The sequence below is a fragment of the Schistocerca gregaria genome, chromosome 5 (genome assembly GCF_023897955.1).
Source record: "Schistocerca gregaria isolate iqSchGreg1 chromosome 5, iqSchGreg1.2, whole genome shotgun sequence".
NCBI classification, from domain to species: Eukaryota; Metazoa; Arthropoda; class Insecta; order Orthoptera; family Acrididae; genus Schistocerca; species Schistocerca gregaria.
In genome coordinates, this window is record NC_064924.1 from 474,680,668 (window position 1) to 474,700,844 (window position 20,177).

Below are 20,177 nucleotides of genomic sequence, written 5' to 3' on the forward strand. Positions count from 1 at the left end.
AAAACATTAACACATTTCCTCAAATGGAAGAATATTATGATAACTGCATTCCAAGAGACAGCATCTGACTTAGGACTAAGGACTTTTAAAGATAAAGAAGGAAAGAGTGTTATGAAAAAAAATATCACAATTTGGTAAGGACTCATCATAAAGAAAAAATAAATGTTAGACTAATTAGTAGAACTTCAGTCCATAAATGAAAGTCTTTCCACTTAACCCTTTAAAGTCAAAAAACAAAGCGTATACTACTGTAAACACACATGCGCCAACAAATGAAGGAAAAAAAAGAGTACAAGAAATGCTAACACAAGAAATCTGGCAAATAATCAGCTGCACGTTAAACAGAATTTCATCACGAAACACAGTAATATTACTTGGGGGAGCAACGTCACAGGTGCACATTAGGCAGATATCCCGTACATGGAAGAACTAAGACATGTGGAGGACAACTTATTAGCCCATGTGAAGAACGTGCTATACTTCTAAATTATGCGGTCTTCAAGAAGTTTCCACCGAAGCAAACTACATGTGTGTCACCAAATCCAATTCGTGGAGAGGAATGACTGGATTACGCAAACACTCTGGAGTGTAAATAATGTTGAAATCGTTAAAAATGTTGGTTTAAATACAGACTGTTAGATCTACATAATGAAGTTATAAATTAGAATCATAATTAAAAAAAGGGATCGTACCTGGGTAAAAACTACGGCACAATCAACTTAACTATGGAAATAAATTATTATGCAGTACTAAGAAAAAAATGTCCGAACCGTGGGAACAATTCCAAAAACACAAAACAGGAGCAGTAGAAGATGCCATCCTCCTTTAAAAGAATAAAATAAAAAACACGAGCACGCCCGGTCGAACGATGACTGTGATTATTTAGTATTCAAAAGGCAGAGAGGCGGGAACACTGGAATGTAAACAAAAACGATAATAATCGAAAAGCCTTTATAGAAGCCAGGAAAGCAACGTCAAAATCTCTTTAGAGGCTCCATCAGGTGCATTTCAGCCATTCTAAAGTTGCTCTCATCAACCCTTTGTGATATGAGTGTGAAGTCGAAATGCGAAGCATCAACCACATCTAAACCGATATGAAGCAGACCTCGTGTACTCACTGGCTGGGACTGTCGAACTCGGCCGATGATGTTTGTAAGAAATGGCATGGAATCAGTAGAAGGGATCGCACAGCAGTTCCAAAGTGATACCAGCTCTCCAGTTAGCACAGTGACTGAGCATACGGAGTTGAAAAAAATGGGCTAATATGGTCGAGAAGCTCCTCATATGCCAAACGTCTCTTTAGTAAATGCTAAGCGCCTTTGAGGTGGTGTAAAGAGTGATTCCACTGAACTGTGGATGACTGGAGACGAGTCGTTTGGAGTGAACAGTTGACTGATGCCTGGAGAATGTTACCTGTCGTCTTGTGTAGTGTCAACAGTGACGGACAAAGGGGGTGGTGTTACGGAATGGGGGTGTTTTTCATAGTTAGGTTGTGGCGGAGAACAGCAGTCCTGAAGTAGAGTGGACTGCCCAGGGCCCTAACTGGACCCTACTCAACACCTTATGAATGAGCGACAACGTCGACTTCTCTCCAGACCCCATAATTACCTCATTTCGTCCCCGTTCTTGAGGAAGAATGGGCTCTGATTCCTTCGCAGACATTCAGACACCTCACTGAAAGTGTCCCCATTGGTGTTCAAACCGTCGTAAAGGTGAAGGTTACCTTCATTCAGGATGAATGTCCAATAAAAGGTGCTCGGATACTTCCGATCAGTTAATGCGCGCATTGTACGTTAAAAGGACTTACGTGTAGTATATAATATTTTTAAATGAAGTTCTACCGGACGGCAAAACAAAGTTTTCGAAACGAGATGGGAAACAATAAATATTTAAACTGTTTTCTTATAGTAAAAATAAAACTGTCCATTAATAATTAATAGATTAAACCCTAGTGGAGTATTTTGTATAAAAGGATAAATCATTCTGATAGTTTACAATCATAGTTATGAACTACCATGCGTACTATATTGGAGATGGTTTGACTTTTCCAACAGGTACCAACTGCCACTGCAGTGGTGAGTTGAGATGTGTTACTAGTCAAAATGCCTGCAGCCTCTGACTGACTTCTCACTTCCTGTTTTGTAACAGAGACACTGAGAAAGTACCCGCCACTGCTTTTCCTGAGCCGCGACTGCACAGAATCCTACAAGATTGCGGACAGCGACGTCACCGTGGGCAAAGGAACAGGAATCGTCATCAGCCTGTTTGAACTTCATTACAACCCGGAGCACTTCCCTGATCCAGAGCGCTACGACCCCGAGAGCTTCTCAGAAGACACGAAGGCCAAGAGGCACCCTTACGTGTACCTGCCCTTCGGGGATGGACTTTACTCGTGCATAGGTTTGTCTGTCTGCAGTTGTCTTGACTACCATTCTTCGCGACTCACATTACTAGAAGTATGCAACTGTAATTTGTAGCAGAACTAAAATAATTATTAAAACAGGGACGTAAAATGTAACACTACAATTTAGTTTGTTATGTTGTGTTTCCGGATCAAATATAATGTATGAGACAAGTCTAAAACATTTACTTGAGTAGCCTACTTGCTGAGTATTTACAAAGAACTATATTAGATCCAGTCTTCAGTGTTAATGGTGAACTGAACTTACATCTAGATACGCAACTAAGATATAAGAAAACATCTCCACGTACATTTAATGCCATCTGTTAGTAATACATCTGTGTGGTAGAGTAAGTTTTAATCACAAATTTTATACATATTATAAGCACATTAGTCAAAAAATAACATACTGCCAGAAAACATCGTGCTAATACCGTGTAATACCACCGCTTACTTCGATAATGGCCTCAATCAGGCGAGTGAGAGAGCATATAAGTTTCTTCGGGTCAGGGCCGGCCTTAGCCATCCAGGTTCCCCGGGCGAGTCGTCCAGTTGGCGCCCTTTATTGTATAAATAGCGAACCTGGCAGTGCTTTGCAACACGGTATTTGACTGTTTTCTAGAAATCGTCTTAAGTGGTTAATGGCGTCATCTTATGATCATAACATGGTTTTTTCCATCGTAAATTTGAGTATTTTATTTTTTTAAATGGAAATGAAATTCAAATAATCTGAAAGCCCGCTAAGACGCTCCATGTGAGTCTTGTGTAGCCTCTGACATCAGTCCAGCATGCTGCTGTGGCTGCCGTAACAGTCAGTATAGCAGTGATATATTGTTTGGGCATTCACGTTTTGGGAAATTGTCTAAAAATATTGCGTAGTACTGCACTGTACATCTACAAAAACTCCAGAAAATTGTTTTTGCGTGTTCCAAACAAAGAAAAGATGCGTAAAATGTGGTTGAAACAGGCTCGTATATCCCAAATATGTCTTTTCTTTTCTGAAGCACCCCTGTACAAAAGCGAACAAAACAAAACTAAAATTATTCAAATTGGTCAAGCCATTTCTTTGTTTTGGTGAGACTAACACACAACAATTGATTTTTATATATAGGAGGTAATATGTATAACGAAAAAACACTAATTTTGAATTGGGTACCATATTTTTATTGAATTTAATATAACTGTAAGCCATAAACCTATATTTTCTGTCAGTCATCTGAACACAAAACATATGAAGCCTAATGAAAAACAATTATAATCAACTAAAATTTTACTTTTCTCGCTTTTCTGTCGGCAAAGTCTCTGATCAGATTAGCAAAGTCCATGTTTTCTGCAACTTCCTTTTCAATGGACAGTGAGGCCAAACTAGTTAGTCTTGTTTGAGACATTGTAGACCGCAAGTACGTTTTTATCAACTTCAGTTTGGAAAAACTGCGTTCGCCGCTTGCGACAGTCACTGTTATTGTTAGCAAAATACGTAACGTTATCCAGATGTTGGGATATAACTCTTGAAGATTATGCTTTTTTATGAAGTTTAAGGCTTCAATAGGCGTTGCCTGGCTGTCTTCGAGATAGTGTTGCAGGCCTAAAATTTCGTGGCACAGCAAATTTCCATCAATGTCTGACTTCATGTTGACAGTTAACTTTTCTTGTAATTTAGAACAGCATTGTTTTAGTTCTTCTTTATTTTCATTTTTTTTAATGTCAAACTAGAAACTCCACGTCGCAGAAAATTCTTGCATCTGTTCAAATCTTTCTTTCATGGATATGTGCACGGTGTCCAACAGTGCATTGAAAAACTCTGCTTTAAACTTCTTTTTTGAGTCAGTTATTTGATCATCAACAGCCTCTTCACCTGGCCTGCGTCTAATACGTCTTAATCGCATTTGTGGTTTAAATAATGGCTGCGTATCAAGATCCGAAGCCAGTTCAGTTGCTGTTACAATAGCTTGTTCGAAACCTGTTTGTCTATATGTTTCCAAATAAGAGCAACATTTGTCAAGGATTCCCATAAACTCAACAAAGTTGACAGTGGGTGACTGACTTGCTTTACTCACAACGTTAATATGAAACAGAACATCATACCATGTCACGAGAGAAACAATGAAGCTGAAGTCTTTTAATTGTCCTCCTAGTGTTGTCGCTTCGTGTGACACCGCAGCATCGCTTTGTTCAGTAGCATCGACCAAGGAAACCAAAGTGTCATGCATTTCGCATAATTGATAACGAACCTCTTTGACGCTATCAATTCGAGCTTCCCAGCGTGTGTCACATTTTTCAGGGTGTATATCTTCAAATGGTTGGTCAAAATTTTCCATCTATTTACCGATCCAGCAAATAGATTAAACATTTTTTGTAACATTCCGAACAGTGTCACGGAGTTTACTGATGATTTTGCCGCATCACACAATACCAAATTATAACTATGGCATCCACATGGCACAAAAAAAGCTAGTGGATTTAACTTCTTAATTCTGATCTGGACACCTTTATTTTTCCCCTTCATGTTCGCGCCGTTATCGTAGCCCTGTCCTCTGCAGTCATTAATGTTAAGGTCAAGATCACTCAATGTTTTTAAAATGCTTTCTGTGAGACCTTCACTGGTTTTACCATCTATTTGCAGAAATGAGATGAAATGTTCTTTTACACTTACGCCATCCTCTGTTATGTCGGCGCATCTTAAAGTTATCGAAAGTTGTTGTTTGTGGCTTATATCTGGAGTACAGTCAGCTATGATTGCACAATACTTTGAACCCTTTATGCGGGATGCGATTGAAGACATAACTTGTGATGCCATCAGTTCTATTAATTCATTTTGTATACTTTTGCCCCAATAATGGTCAGCCAAATCACCATTCAATGCCAGTCTGACGTGCTCTTCCATGATTGGATAAAACTTCGCCAATAACTGTACAAGACCTAAGAATTTTCCATTATTTGGGGTAAATAATTTATCTGATAACCCTCTCAATGCCATATTATTTTCAGCCAAATACAAAGTAATGTGCATCAATCTTTGAAGCACATTGCTCCATCGTAAACTTTCTTTAGAAATTAGCTTTCGTTCTTCCTTGTCAGTAGTTAATCCAGCTTTAAACTTGATTTCAGCTTCAGTCCATTGAGTAAATGCTTTTTTGTGGTTAGGACTATTTTCATGGAGTTTCAGAGCTTCACTTAAATGTTTCCAATTTCTGAAACCCACAGTGGTAGTCAAATTAGTAGTTGACTTTAAATCAAACAGTCGACAACAAAAGCGAAAGTCACTGTTGGTTGATACAGAATAAACTACCCACCGTCTTCTGATAGTTTCTTCGTTTGATAGTTTTCTTGTGTAATGAGTTGAAGAGAAATGACGCCCATTTTCATCTTTTAGAAAGTTATTTAGACATACTTGTGAGGGTCCACATATTATAATGCGATCTATATCTCTAGCATTAGGTACTTTTGGCCACGTACCTACATCAGAAACATTGTATTCTTTTATTGCAAGAACGTTGATACTTTCATCGACCACAGATGTCATGTGTTGATTTTGACTTGGAGAAATATCAGAGGATTCATGCAAAGATGTACTGCGCTGGTCAATTTAATCACCTTCAATAGGTGATTGTATATTTTTTTGTGTATAATTGTTCACAATCTGAAGAAATATTTGCTGATACATGGACTTTTGATTCAATATCTGAAGTATTTGCCTTAGAATTTCCTTTAAGGTACTTATAAATATTCATGTGCTTTTTAGTTTCTTCAAGAACTTTTTCCTTTTCAGCTTTTCTTTTCCGATTTTCTGAACCAGAAAGCTTTTTTTAATCATTTCCTTCTCTTCTAGCATGATTTAATAATTTGACAAATTATTGCTTGGACACTGCTCTATTTCGCGACCACAATATTCGATCTATAACAAATAAAGAAATTCATCTATCAGTAGACGTAACTAGAAAAAAACCTGAACTGAAAGATAAAAATGTTTTTCGCACTTACCAGAAAATTAAAATGTTGACACAGTCACGACACTCGTTTCACTCACAATTATTCAGCCACGAAAACATGACCGCTGCCTCCGACTCTTACTGACATGCGGGTGCAAATCGTAGCGCTGCCAACATATGCAGTCTAACAAACATTGTGTGGCGCTGTATTATTTCAGTACGTTAGGGGAGAATTCTCTATGAATGCAATGCACGCATTGCATGATCTATTAATTAATGTACATGAGTCATTAAGTCACAAATATTCGATATAAATACATTCGTATTAATTAAATCATAATGTAATGTATATTTCACAGTCTGTATTTTCTTTTATTTGGAGCGACCGGTAGTTTCTGTTGTGAACGAGAGATGGTGCGGCTGCATGGGCTTTTCCTTGTTGCAGTTCTTGAAACAAATAAGAGAGGCGCTTTGGTAGAGCCCGTGCTAGCCCGCGTCAAACATGGATGGTTGCAGACAATACGAAGATTGCATTCAGCATGATTTCTCTTCTGCTACCCCGAATTCATCGCGCGTTCGTGAGATTAGCGACGTATGTTAAATGAGACTCAATAATATTTTATTTTCGCGAAATGGGTGATTGTAAATTGTAATTTTTTTTTTTTACATGCGTTTAGTACGTGGCGCCCCTTGGGCCCCGGCGCCCTGGGCGAACGTCCGGGTCGCCCCACCCTAAAGCCGGCGCTGCTTCGGGTATTCCGTACCTTCGTGAAACCATTTCATTCTTGGTGAATCGATTTCTTCATAATTACCTGACAAACCTGGCCTTACCTGCGTATTCGCTTTGCCAGTTTTCTATTAGGAACGAAAACAACTGAGCTGTGTTTGTGGTATAAGATCGAAAAATTTATATTTCCATGTATTCGTGAAAACACCTTTCAAACTGTGAAACACTTGTACATAGAAATATTCAAAATGTACAAATGTATAAATACAGTATCCAAAGTAAGAAGCATAGTATGCAAAATACTAATTTTATGTATCGCTTATTTAACACAAAACTTTATTATAAACAGTGTTTATAGTTACATGTCCCGGGAGCTGGGCTCATCTGCTTCGCATCTCTACAACGCGGTTTTCTAAACGTCTCTCTGGCAACGTCTCTTCATAGCTCTGTATACAACCACTATTTTCGATTACAGCCGTTCGCGGTTTGCAGTTGAAAGCTGTAACAAGCGGTACCTGATGTCAGGAGTTGCCTGAAGTTGAGCTGACTGCAGCAGTATCTTAGTAGTACACTATAAATGCAATTTAATTCATGCATGGTGCGCACTTTTTCAGTATCTTCTGAAATATGATAGGTAGGTGGTTTTTACCCCGACAGCGATTGTTACCTGGCAGTAAGGGATACGTGTACCAAGTTTGGCAGAAATAGGTTCACTGGTTTAGGAGGAAATGTAGAACAACCGCACACACATACATACGTACAATTTTATAATATGTATGGATTAGATGCTGCAGATCTATGAGATTGTGAGGATGATTGCTACGTTCCACGCAATATTCCAAATAGTCGCACACATTTTCTATTGAATCAAGGTAGGTGATTTAGCTGGCCAGTCGAGATGCTATAGCGTGCCTAAATGTTCGTCAAAATAAGAATATACGTATGCAAACTCGTGAACATGATAGTTGTTAGACTGCAAGAAACGAGTGATCACAGCATACTGTTCATCAAGATGTAGAGGCAAAATCTGCACTTAGTCTTCGAGACCGTCAGGAGAAACAGCATGTTTCGTGTTCTGGGTAAACCAAATGAGAGGGCGAAAGTCATGACAAGAAAATAAATCTAGAAACATTGTAAAAGCGCCTTAAGACTGAACCACATCCTCCACAACCGCCAGACCCACAACATCGCCTCAGCGGACCGTCACTGTTCCTCAATTCATGAGTGTTGTGACCAGATGAAACTAAAACAGTCCAGCCATAGCTGTAAGGTTTTTGATTGCTGTTGGAGATGGCTCTTTGAGACTAGATGGCTCTTTGGGACTACAAAATATGAAATACTAGTTCACGATATTACAGGAGTGAATAAAAAGATTTATTTCGCTTGATACAATCATTTGCCACAGGAGTGTTTGATAATTTACAGCTGTCATTGACTTTTAGAACATCACTTGATGCCCTAATTAACAAACAGCTCTCTTGAAGTTCAGTGTTCAACATATACAAAAGTACGTTGCCATCTGAGATTTGAAAAACTCTTCAGTCCTACTCGATGATTTTGACTGCTTCAGCTGAAGTCGCGATCTGGGGAAGAGTGCTTCAGCGCTCGACTCTATACTGCCCTCTGCGCGAGGGAGCCACTGCGCCGAGAGAGAGGGCGTATATTCTTCAGCCTCTCCCATTCATCGTTGCAGAATGCAACCAGACGTCGCTGATGTCTTTAGTATCCATGTGCGTTACTGACTTCAGTGTGGCATCTTGACCTTCGGACGATACCCAAACTGTAGCTTTGCACCATTTCAAAAGAAGCAAAATACCAATTTGTATTATACATACTGCACACCCGTAATCAACCACAATAAAGTTACTTTGTTGCTTGGTCCACTGAAGACGTGCAGCTTTACCTGTGGGTGTACACAATGACCACTCAGGTATCCGGCCCCAAAAATATATTGAATGCAGTTCACTACTTCATGTATATATTTCTAATGGAATTGCATTTACTGAAAGTACCAAATTCTGTCCAGTTCGAAACAGATTGTCATTGACAAGACATGAAACTCGCCTCAAGTTCTTGTCAGTTGGGGTCTTTTTACGGCCATTATCCTCACGTCGGGTACATGACTGCGAATGTTTCACCATTCTTCGTAGGCACGTCGGACATTCTGTGTGGGTGCACAAAACATATGGGTCATAGACACGTCCAAACACGATACTGCAGGCCAGTGTGGCCGAGCGGTTCTAGGCTCTTTGATCTGGAACCGCGAGACCACTACTGTTTTACTTAGAAAATCGCCGGTGGCCGAGCAGTTCTAGGCGGGTAGTCTAGAACCACGCGACTGCTACGGTCGCCGATTCGAATCCTGCCTCGAGCATGGATGTGTGTGATGTCATTAGGTTAGTTAGGTTTAAGTAGTTCCACGTTCTAGGGGACTGATGACCTCAGTTGTTAAGTCCCATAGCGCTCAGAGCCATTTTGAACTTAGAAACCCGCACAGGATTAGCCCAATGGACTAAGGCGCTGCAGTCATAGACTGTGCGGCTGGTCCTGGCGGAGGTTCGAGTCCTCCCCAGGGTATGGGTGTGTGTGTTTGTCCTTAGGAAAATTTAGGTTAAGTAGTGTGTAAGCTTTGGAACTGATGACGTTAGCAGTTAAGTCCAATAATATTTCATAAACATTTGCACATTTTTTTAACTCGTTAGGGTCCCCTCGTAGAAACACTGCACAGTGCAAAACTGGATCGAATGCCATCCGGAATTTTAGGGACACAACGTGCTGGAATACATCGGCTGTGTCCTCCTTCACAGGAACCGTTTTCCGTCTGGGTAAACAATGAAAGGCCTACATGCAGAAGCCCACTGGTGTAATTGAATCAGTGTCTTCCCGTAAGAAAGGGCTGTCTCTTACTGCTGTGTTTCCCCTTTTGGTCGGAGGGTGCTGGTACGTCCTAAACAACACCCCACTTTCCACCAGAGCATTTCTGGTAGCAAATGGGGTGTGAATTTAGACACACAATCCCTGCAGGTGGTGGATCTGCTCTCTGAGGTGAGATATTGACAGTGGATGGAAGTGGGGCCATGATGGGCCGGCGAACCATCAGGAGTGTACTCAATCAGATACAATGGCCTCTACTCTGCTGGTTGCTTTTGGTGGATTTTGTATTCTTCAGTAAGTTATCTCAATATCCAACGATGCGGTATTTGTTCGACGATTGAATACAGATAGTACATTTCTCAGTGAGGAAATATTTTTGAAAAATGGAATTTATACATTCCAGTCACATTAATGTGACCATCGTTTACAGTGGGGACGTGCAGGAAGAGACTCAGTGAGATTCTTGAAGGTGAGCTGTTCTGCTGGCAGATGCCATCGTACCATCGAAAATATAAGCTGCATGAAGTGGTCAAAATGGTTCCCAAGAATAAATGCATAGCTGTGATTATCGATTGTGCCTTCCAGAATGACGAAATCACCCACGGAATGCTACTAAAACGTTTCACAGACAGTAACGATCCCTCCTCCGACTTGTGCAGTACACACGAACGGCCATTCGTCCAACGGAGCATAAAACGTGATTCATCTGAAAAAGCCACCTACCGTCAGTCAGTGGACGTCCAGTTTCGGTACTGGCGAGTAAATTCTAGCCCTCGTCACCGATGAACATCAGTCGTCATGGATTCACTGGATGAGAATTTACTTTTTTCAGGCTCATGTAAAAAGTGATGTTCACAGAACCAGGCGACTGCTGTCGACGCACCAGCATTCGCTGATCAGTTGTTGAGGAGACACTGTCAGCAGCCCCTTGGTTGATTTGGGCAGTCAGTTGCTCAACAGCTGCAAGTATATTGTCTAACATACGTCTCTACAGCCGTTATTTACCCCCCTCCATCTATGGCCCATGGTACACCACAGTTTGCTCGGTGCCTGTTTTGTATAGGACCATTTTGTCACGTACAGTTTACTTTAACAAAGGCGGTTCTCGAACAGTTTACAAACCTAGCCGTTTAGGAAATGGCCTGGAAGCCAGTGGTAATGTCCTTTTGTACTTCAGACAAGTCCCTCCGTTTCCGCATTAAAACGACTGTACTGTTTTTCGAGTCCCCTTCACATGCTTTGTATGCCCTCCATTGCCAATGCTACCACTTGTCCTCTGTGGTTATTGGCGCTGATGTAGAACATAGGTGGCGATCAGGTTACTGTGACTGGAACGTGCAGTTTATAGGCATTTTATTCGTCTACCTTGTTTTCGGTGCGAGTATGAACTCAGCTATTTTATTTTCCCTCTAGCATATCACTGATTACATGCCACTACTGTTAGGAGTGAAGAGTGTTGGGGCTTCATACCATTTTGAATTCACGTCCCTCCATAATCTTATTAATACATATTTTCGTGTTGTTAATTTATGGTGCAAATATTATTCAACCAACGTTAATTGTTCATTGGGTACCAATTTATCAAAAGAGTAATGAGCTGGAAGCTTCCACATTTTTTCTCAGTACTGAAATGTATGAACAGTAAAGTCAAAACATGCTTTTGAAATGCTTCATTGCCAAACCCCTATGGTCTGTCTAGATGAAGAGATTCTTAATTGACGTAATTAAGTGATCAGCAATAAATCGAGCTTCCTTTGATTGTGTTGCAGGTGTGAGACTTGCTTTACTGCAGAGCATAGTGGGTCTTGCCAACATCCTGTCAAAGTGCAGTGTACGGCCTACTGAGAAGGCTACCAGGCATATCACCTACAACACCAGAAATATACTGCTGTTGCCAACAAAGGAAATCGAGCTGCAATTTGTGAAACGAAGCTAGAAGATTCATTAACTTTCAAATAAAAAATAAGGAGAAACTTCGAAGATTGTGACTCGTTGAATCAACTGACTACTTTGGAGCAGCAGCTACTGTTTGTTTTCTTTTGTGGTAATAAAATATAATAACTATACAGCAATTTTCAAAACTTTACTTTCTTCTTCCCAGTATGGGCACAATCTAGCAGAAATATGAATTGATGACTAGCTGTACAGTTGTCAACGCAGAAATATCGATCACACTCTGACCGCCGAACTTCCTAGCTGCTTCCGCATTAGATTTTGTCGTTGTGAAAACAAAATAAAATCCAACTTTAAGGACAGACGCACTTTATTTTCAACACACTGTATGTCATTTAAGTATCTAGATCACATTAGAATTTCTAGCCATGATTGACATTATTCAACTAATGTTATCGAATTTTACTAATATAGCTTTTGGAACTTCCTATTTTTATACGTACTTGCGATTAGAATATTGCACGTAATCACTACAACAATAGTTACTATAATTAAAACGCTAATCATAATAACAATAATGATAATCAAAGTAGGTTTTTTACCATGACAATGCAAGCCATAGTGGTAAGTATACAGAACAATGATTAGGCGTTCTCAAAGCGGAAATGAATGGAAGTCAGATAAATGAATAAGCAGACCCATAAACTGAACATTTAATGGCCGTCTGACCCAATTATTCAGTTGTCGCAATCATTAACATGGATAGTACACTGTTGTCCACTATGATGACAAGATCAGTAACAATAGAAAATATTGAAAGTTTGCCCATCATCTACACACAATATAGTACGAAGAACAAAGGATTAAATTTATAGGTACACAGGGCGCACACTTCAGTAAACACAGATGCACAAGCACATCATGTCGAACACCCTCAGTTCTATTTCAGAGCTAATCAGTTATATTGATGGGTGAGTGGTGTGGTCCCAGAGTCTTGGTAACCCTGACCAGATGTTTTCGATAGGCATGAGCTGTGGAGCATGTGGTGGCCAGGGCAACAGTCCGACACCCACCGTATCGAGGTATGTCACGACACCACGGCCAACATGAAGTCTTGCGATATATTGTTGAAAGATAATGTCACAGAGTCCTCCAAGAGAGGGCACGCTTACCATTCTTAATATGTCAGCAATGTAACACCTGCAGTGTAAATAATTAGCTTTGTGAACCAGAGGTGATGGTTTGGTGTACTGAAGGGTACCGCGTACCATCACGCCAGGTGTGGAGTCCATACGATGGAAACGAGTGTGGTCCTTCACATATTGATACGTCCATCTTAATGCAGTATCTAGAACAAGGACTCTTCTGAAAATATGATGCCGTGTCACTCCTGCGTCCTCTGCTCTGACTGTCGGCGCGCCACTCTCTGCTGTCTCTCTAACGGAAATCGCAACAGTGATCGCGGATCTGACAGTGTATGATGGTCCAGACGTCAGCAGACCCTCTGTCTGGTTACTTGTCGTGGCTGTATGATCCGGAACAGCCGAGCGAAAATTGTGTTCCTCCTCTCGGGCACCAGTGGTGTGGGGCCTTTGAGATCCTGCATGTCGTTGTCAGCGGTTCTCCTGAAAACATCGATTCCATACTAACACTTCAGTCTCGCTAGATCAGGATACTGCCGCTGGAAAATGTGGACCCTGCCACTGAACGTTTCTCTTTACACATGGAGTATCACGATTTTCTCTCGAACAGAAAGTTTACACAGCGTGTTTACCATACAGAAATCACCTTTAAATACTGGTTAACATTTAAAGGTGATTTCTGTATGGGAAATACGTTGTGTAAACTTTTCTTACATTCAAGATGTTGTTGGCGTGATTCCTGTCTACGTTTGGCTGAAATGCAAATATTTGAATATCCAAGTACCATGATCACTTCATGGTGATGCAGTTTGAATGATCAACAATGTATATACCCATTTATAGGGAAAAGATGTTCCATAGTACTACACTCCTGCTTCGTTTTGTAAGCCAAGCAATATCAGAATCGACCAATGTGTAGCTATTAAACAGCTGACTATAGCAGCCTGCTTAATGCTATAAGCGACGATCACGAAGTTTTGATAGACTGTTGCCGAGTATACTCAACCCAACGTGTCTCCGATGCGGGTAGATAATCACTGACATGTTGGCAAGGGGTTAGTGTGGCCTTCGAAGGGAAACAGTTTGCTCGCCTTGTTACGAGAAATATTGTTACGGAAACGGGAAAGTAAAATTTTCTGTTTGAATAGCCAGTGTTAATAACGTGGAATCAGCATCCAGCACCAGCCGTGAAGCGTAAATATTTCAACATGTTAATCAGTCAGGAAGACAGTAATCCCAACAGTCGTGAACGAGACTGCGAGTGAGCTCAGCAGAAAATCGTTAAAACAGTGTAGACTGAACTGCCATCGTCACATTATGTAAGTCACCTTAGGCAGGACGTAACAACGCCTAGCAGGAGTCTGACTACGCAATAAAGACAAATTCATTAAGAAAATGTAGTAGAATTGAAGAGCTCTGATGAATCGAATAGAGTAGAAATGTTCCGGTCATTACGAATAACGTCATAGAGTGAAGCATCTCCTCTATGACATGAATACTGCACAGCCGCTAACCTAGAGCATTCAATCAGTACGATCGATAGCGTTCAAGATGTTCGCTCTCGACTCTGTGGCTATGTGTTGTTTGGTTACGTCTTGTGTGTGAGAGTGTTTTCGTGTCGGCCTAACATTTCCTGCCTTACGAGAAGATAAGCGATCCATAGCCACAGATAACGAACTCCAGCAGATAGTACTGAAATCAGCACAGCAGCCAGCACTGATGAGTGATCCAGGGGTTACCAAATACGGCTGCGGTCCACGGCAGAAGCTGCCCTGAAACTCCAGCATCACACAAGTCTGACAGTCTACCGTCCCGGTGGGCCGCGTGCAGCATTCAACACGACATCATCTACGTCTACATTTGCATGATTACTCTTCTATTCACAATTAAGTGCGTGGCAGAAGATTCATTGAATTACCTTTAAGCTACTTCTCTACCGTTCCATTTTTGATCACCGTGCTGGGAAAACAAACACTTAAATCTTACTATGTGACCTCCGATTTCTCTTATGTTATTAGACGAACATTTCTCCCTTTGTAGGTGGACGCTAACAAAATACCTTTACGTTCTGAAGAGACAGTGATTGAAGTATCATAAGGGGGACCTGCTGCAAAGATATATTCCTTTGTTTTAAAGACTGCCACACCGATATGTGTTTCATATCTGTAGCACTATCTCCATTATTTCTCTAAAAAACTACTGAGCTACCCTTCTGTGGACTTTTACGTAAGTCTCCTGCCAGTCCTATCTGAAATGGAACTTCCTGGCAGATTAAAAGTGTGTGCCGGACCGAGACTCGAACTCTGGACCTTTGCGTTTCACGGGCAACTGCTCTTTCATCTGAGCTACCCAAGCACGACTCACGCTCGGTACTCACAGCTTTACTTCATCCAGTACCTCGTCCCCTACCTTCCAAACTTTACAGAAGCTCTCCTGCGAACCATGCAGACCTAGCACACCTGAAAGAAAGGATATTGTGGAGACATGACTTAGCCACAGCCTGGGGGATGTTTCCAGAATGAGATTTTCACTCTGCAGTAGAGTGTGCGCTGATATGAAACTTCCGTGGAGATTAAAACTGTGTGCCGGACCGAGACTTTTGCCTTTCGCGAGCAACTGCTCTACCATCTGAGCTACCTAAGCACGACTCACGCCCCGCACTCACAGTTTTAATCTGCCAGGAAGTTTCATATCAGCGCACACTCCGCTGCAGAGTGAAAATCTCATTCTATCTGAAATGGATCCCACACCGCACAGCAATACTCCAGAAGAGGGTGGACAAGTGTAATGTAAGCAGCCTCTTTAGTGGTCCTCTTACATTTTCTAAGGTATTTACGAATAAATCGCCGTCTTTGGCTTTCATTCCGACAACATTATCTATGAGATCGTTCTTTATTTATTCATAATTGAAATCCGTAAGCATTTAGTTGAGATTGCTGGCTTTAGATAAGTGTGATATATAACTGAATAGCGGATTCCTTACAGTATTCGTGTGGATGACTTCACATTTTTCATTATTTAGAGTCATTACCACTTTTTATACCATACAGATATCTTGTCTAAATAATTTTGCAATTCGTTTTGATGATCTGATGACTATACAAGACGATAAACGACAGCACCATCTGCAAACAATCTAAGAGGGCTGCTCAGATTGTCTAGTAAATTGTTTATGTAGATCAGGAATAACAGAGGGCCTATAAGAGTCCATTGGGGAACGCCAGATATTACTTCTGCTTTACTCGATGAGTTTCCGTCAATTATCATGGCATCCTATACCGTGGTCCACCTGACGGGACAATGAGGACAGTGATCGGGCAGGGACTGAGTATTCCCCGATACGGCGTGTGAATCAAACACGCCATCTGAAAGCAGGGCTACTGAGGAGGCGTGCCTGCCTCCCCAGTGCGCGGCAGTCTGTCGCATCAGGGTGACATGGCCTTCAGCTCCGAGTTGACGCAGCGTCCTCAACAGTAGTGAGTCCGCTGATGTATTTAGCGGATTCCTCTCCGGATTACGTAGCCACCAGTTGTCACAGAAGACACGGCAACAACTTGTATTCTGAATAATAAATGGGACAATCTTGAATACTGTTTTATTGCGTCTAACGGCGCCACACAGGTCCTCGGTCTGCATCCTGACAAAACAGTATGGGTCTACAGTCCGGTAGTGGACGATACCTACAGCCTCTTATACGTATTATTGGTAAAGACTGGCATAAATACTGACAGCCTATTTCATTTCCTCTTACAAACGACCAGAAACGGCACAACTGAGAAATCGAGGAGCAGTATCAGAATAAGTGGTGACTGGTATATTCAGGATACCAGAAATACTAGCTCTAATTACGGCTCCATCAGAAAATATTTCAAGGAACTTTCACAAATACATGAAGACCTTAGAATTTTCTGACACAATGAGATTCAACGTCTTTATTCCGTAAAGTCAACGATAGTGACGACCCAAAACTGTACACCCACATACGAACTAGCCTCTCAACCTTTCGCGGGAAGTGTGCTACAGATTTCAGTATTTGAGCATGCCTCAAGTATTTTATTTCTCACAACTGCTAATCACAGCTGTACTACCATGGGAAACCATCAGACACAGCCAACCGACTGGGTTCATATTTAGCAGGTCTCTTGTGTGGGGCCTAAAATGGAAGACTCAGAGAAATGTTGGATGAAAGAAACCCCTCCCCCTCAAAACCCTCACCACAGTTTTTGAGAAAGCAACTGCTGTTGGTCATAACGCACAGTCAAATAAAAACTGACAATTTCGGTAGATAACTGAAAACTAAATACCTTTCATCGAAGTACATGAGTTTCGCAAACGCATATTTTCACAAAAATCGAGGAAAGAAACATTTTTGACTGCCACTTACGTAACCATAAGGTATAAGCTTCGCAGTCTAAGTGTTGTTGGGGTAGCGACGAAGGCATCTGGCTCAGGAGCATGGAACCTGTGTTCGATTTTCAAGTCATTCTGTTTTCCATTTGTATTTTTTCCATTTCGACTGATAGGAATATGGAGTTCACTAAGATAAGTAAATCAATAAAGAATAATAACAAGGTATACAAACAAATTTATCAGATGACATAGATTAATAAATAATTGAAAAGTAAATTAAATGAAATTTAAAAGTTAAATTAAATAAATAAAAAGTAAATCAGTAAAGAATAATAACAAGGTACATAAATAAATTTCTCGGATGATGTAAATTAAAAAGAATTACAATTTTAACCCTCGTTAAATGGAAACAGTAATTCCGAGTAAATGGGCTTCGAAGACGAGAATTCGACGCACTACATCGCGTAAGGAACAAAAACGAACCCTTGTCGCAGTTGGTGGTACACAAAAATAACATATTCGTACACGGCACCATATTCCATCAAAGCGTCCAAAAATACACTGCTGGCAATTGAAATAAGAACACCGTGAATTCATTGTCCCAGGAAGGGGAAACTTTATTGACTCATTCCTGGGGTCAGATACATCACATGATCACACTGACAGAACCACAGGCACATAGACATAGGCAACAGAGCATGCACAATGTCGGCACTAGTACAGTGTATATCCACCTTTCGCAGCAATGCAGGCTGCTATTCTCCCATGGAGACGATCGTAGAGATGCTGGGTGTAGTCCTGTGGAACGGCTTGCCATGCCATGTCCACCTGGCGCCTCAGTTGGACCAGCGTTCGTGCTGGACGTGCAGACCGCGTGAGACGACGCTTCATCCAGTTCCAAACATGCTCAATGGGGGACAGATCCGGAGATCTTTCTGGCTAGAGTAGTTGACTTACACCTTCTAGAGCACGTTGGGTGGCACGGGATACACGCGGACGTGCATTGTCCTGTTGGAACAGCAAGTTCCCTTGCCGGTCTAGGAATGGTAGAACGATGGGTTCGATGACGGTTTGGATGTACCGTGGGCTATTCAGTGTCCGCTCGACGATCACCAGAGGTGTACGGCCAGTGTAGGAGATCGCTCCCCACACCATGATGCCGGGTGTTGGCCCTGTGTGCCTCGGTCGTATGCAGTCCTGACTGTGGCGCTCACCTGCACGGCGCCAAACACGCATACGACCATCATTGGCACCAAGGCAGAAGCGACTCTCATCGCTGAAGACGACTCGTCTCCATTCGTCCCTCCATTCACGCCTGTCGCGACACCACTGGAGGCGGGCTGCACGATGTTGGGGCGTGAGCGGAAGACGGCCTAACGGTGTACGGGACCGTAGCCCAGCTTCATGGAGACGGTTGCGAATGGTCCTCGCCGATACCCAGGAGCAACAGTGTCCCTAATTTGCTGGGAAGTGGCGGTGCGGTCCCCTACGGCACTGCGTAGGATCCTACGGTCTTGGCGTGCATCCGTGCGTCGCTGCGGTCCGGTCCCAGGTCAACGGGCACGTGCGCCTTCCGCCGACAACTGGCAACAACATCGATGTACTGTGGAGACCTCACGCCCCACGTGTTGAGCAATTCGGCGGTACGTCCACCCGGCCTCCCGCATGCCCATTATACGCCCTCGCTCAAAGTCCGTCAGCTGCACATACGATTCACGTCCACGCTGTCGCGGCATGCTACCAGTGTTAAAGACTACGATGGCGCTCCGTATGCCACGGCAAACTGGCTCACACTGACGGCGGCGGTGCACAAATGCTGCGCAGCTTACGCCATTCGACGGCCAACACCGCGGTTCCTGGTGTGTCCGCTGTGCCGTGCGTGTGATCATTGCTTGTACAGCCCTCTCGCAGTGTCCGGAGCAAGTATGGTGGGTCTGACACACCGGTGTCAATGTGTTCTTTTTTCCATTTCCAGGAGTGTATGTTGTCTAAAGACTACTCGTGGTGTAGAAACGGTCAAACGTTTAACCAACTCGTTAAAAAAATGTTTGTGTCATTTGCTTTAAACCCAGTAAACTGACAAATTAAATATAGAAAACATACCATGAGAACATTTGAAAACCAAGCATTGGTGATCTATATCTACATTTACAGATACTTCGCAGTACGTCGTAAGACGAGTGGTCTAGTAATTTCCACTATACATGAGGATAGTATCTGTTCCCGAAAGAACAGTTACCGTAGATGACCACGCAGCTTTGCTAGAAATGAAATGATAATTAAATTGACACCGTAGCTGCAAACAGGCGTTGATATACATCATTGGGGACATGTTGAAAATATGTGCCCCGACCGGGACTCGAACCCGGGATCTCCATCTTACATGCCAGACGCTCCATCCATCTTTTTTTTTATCTCATTTTGTTCACTTTGGTTCGTTGCATCTGCTAGGGGCGGACGTCGTAAGACACCCGTTTAAGTTCGTTGTTGATCCGCTAACTCAGATTTTTTATTACAGAGGGCTGCTAACCCTCTGACCGAACACGCTGAGCTACCGTGCCAGCGATCCATCTGAGCCACCGATTTCACAGAGGACAGCGCGACTACAGGGACTTATCCCTTGCACGCTCCCCGTGAGACCCACGTTCCCAACATGTCCACACCACTACATTCGTAGTACGCCTAAGAGATGTTTGCCCATCATACTCATTACTCGTGGCAGATTAATCTACCAAGTCCCGTACAAGTTCGGGCTATAGTGTGTGCGTTTGCACAAGAAGGTCAATGGCCGGGAAGCCATATTTTAACTATACATGACGATAGTATCTGTTCCCGGAAGAACAGTTACCGTAGATGACCAT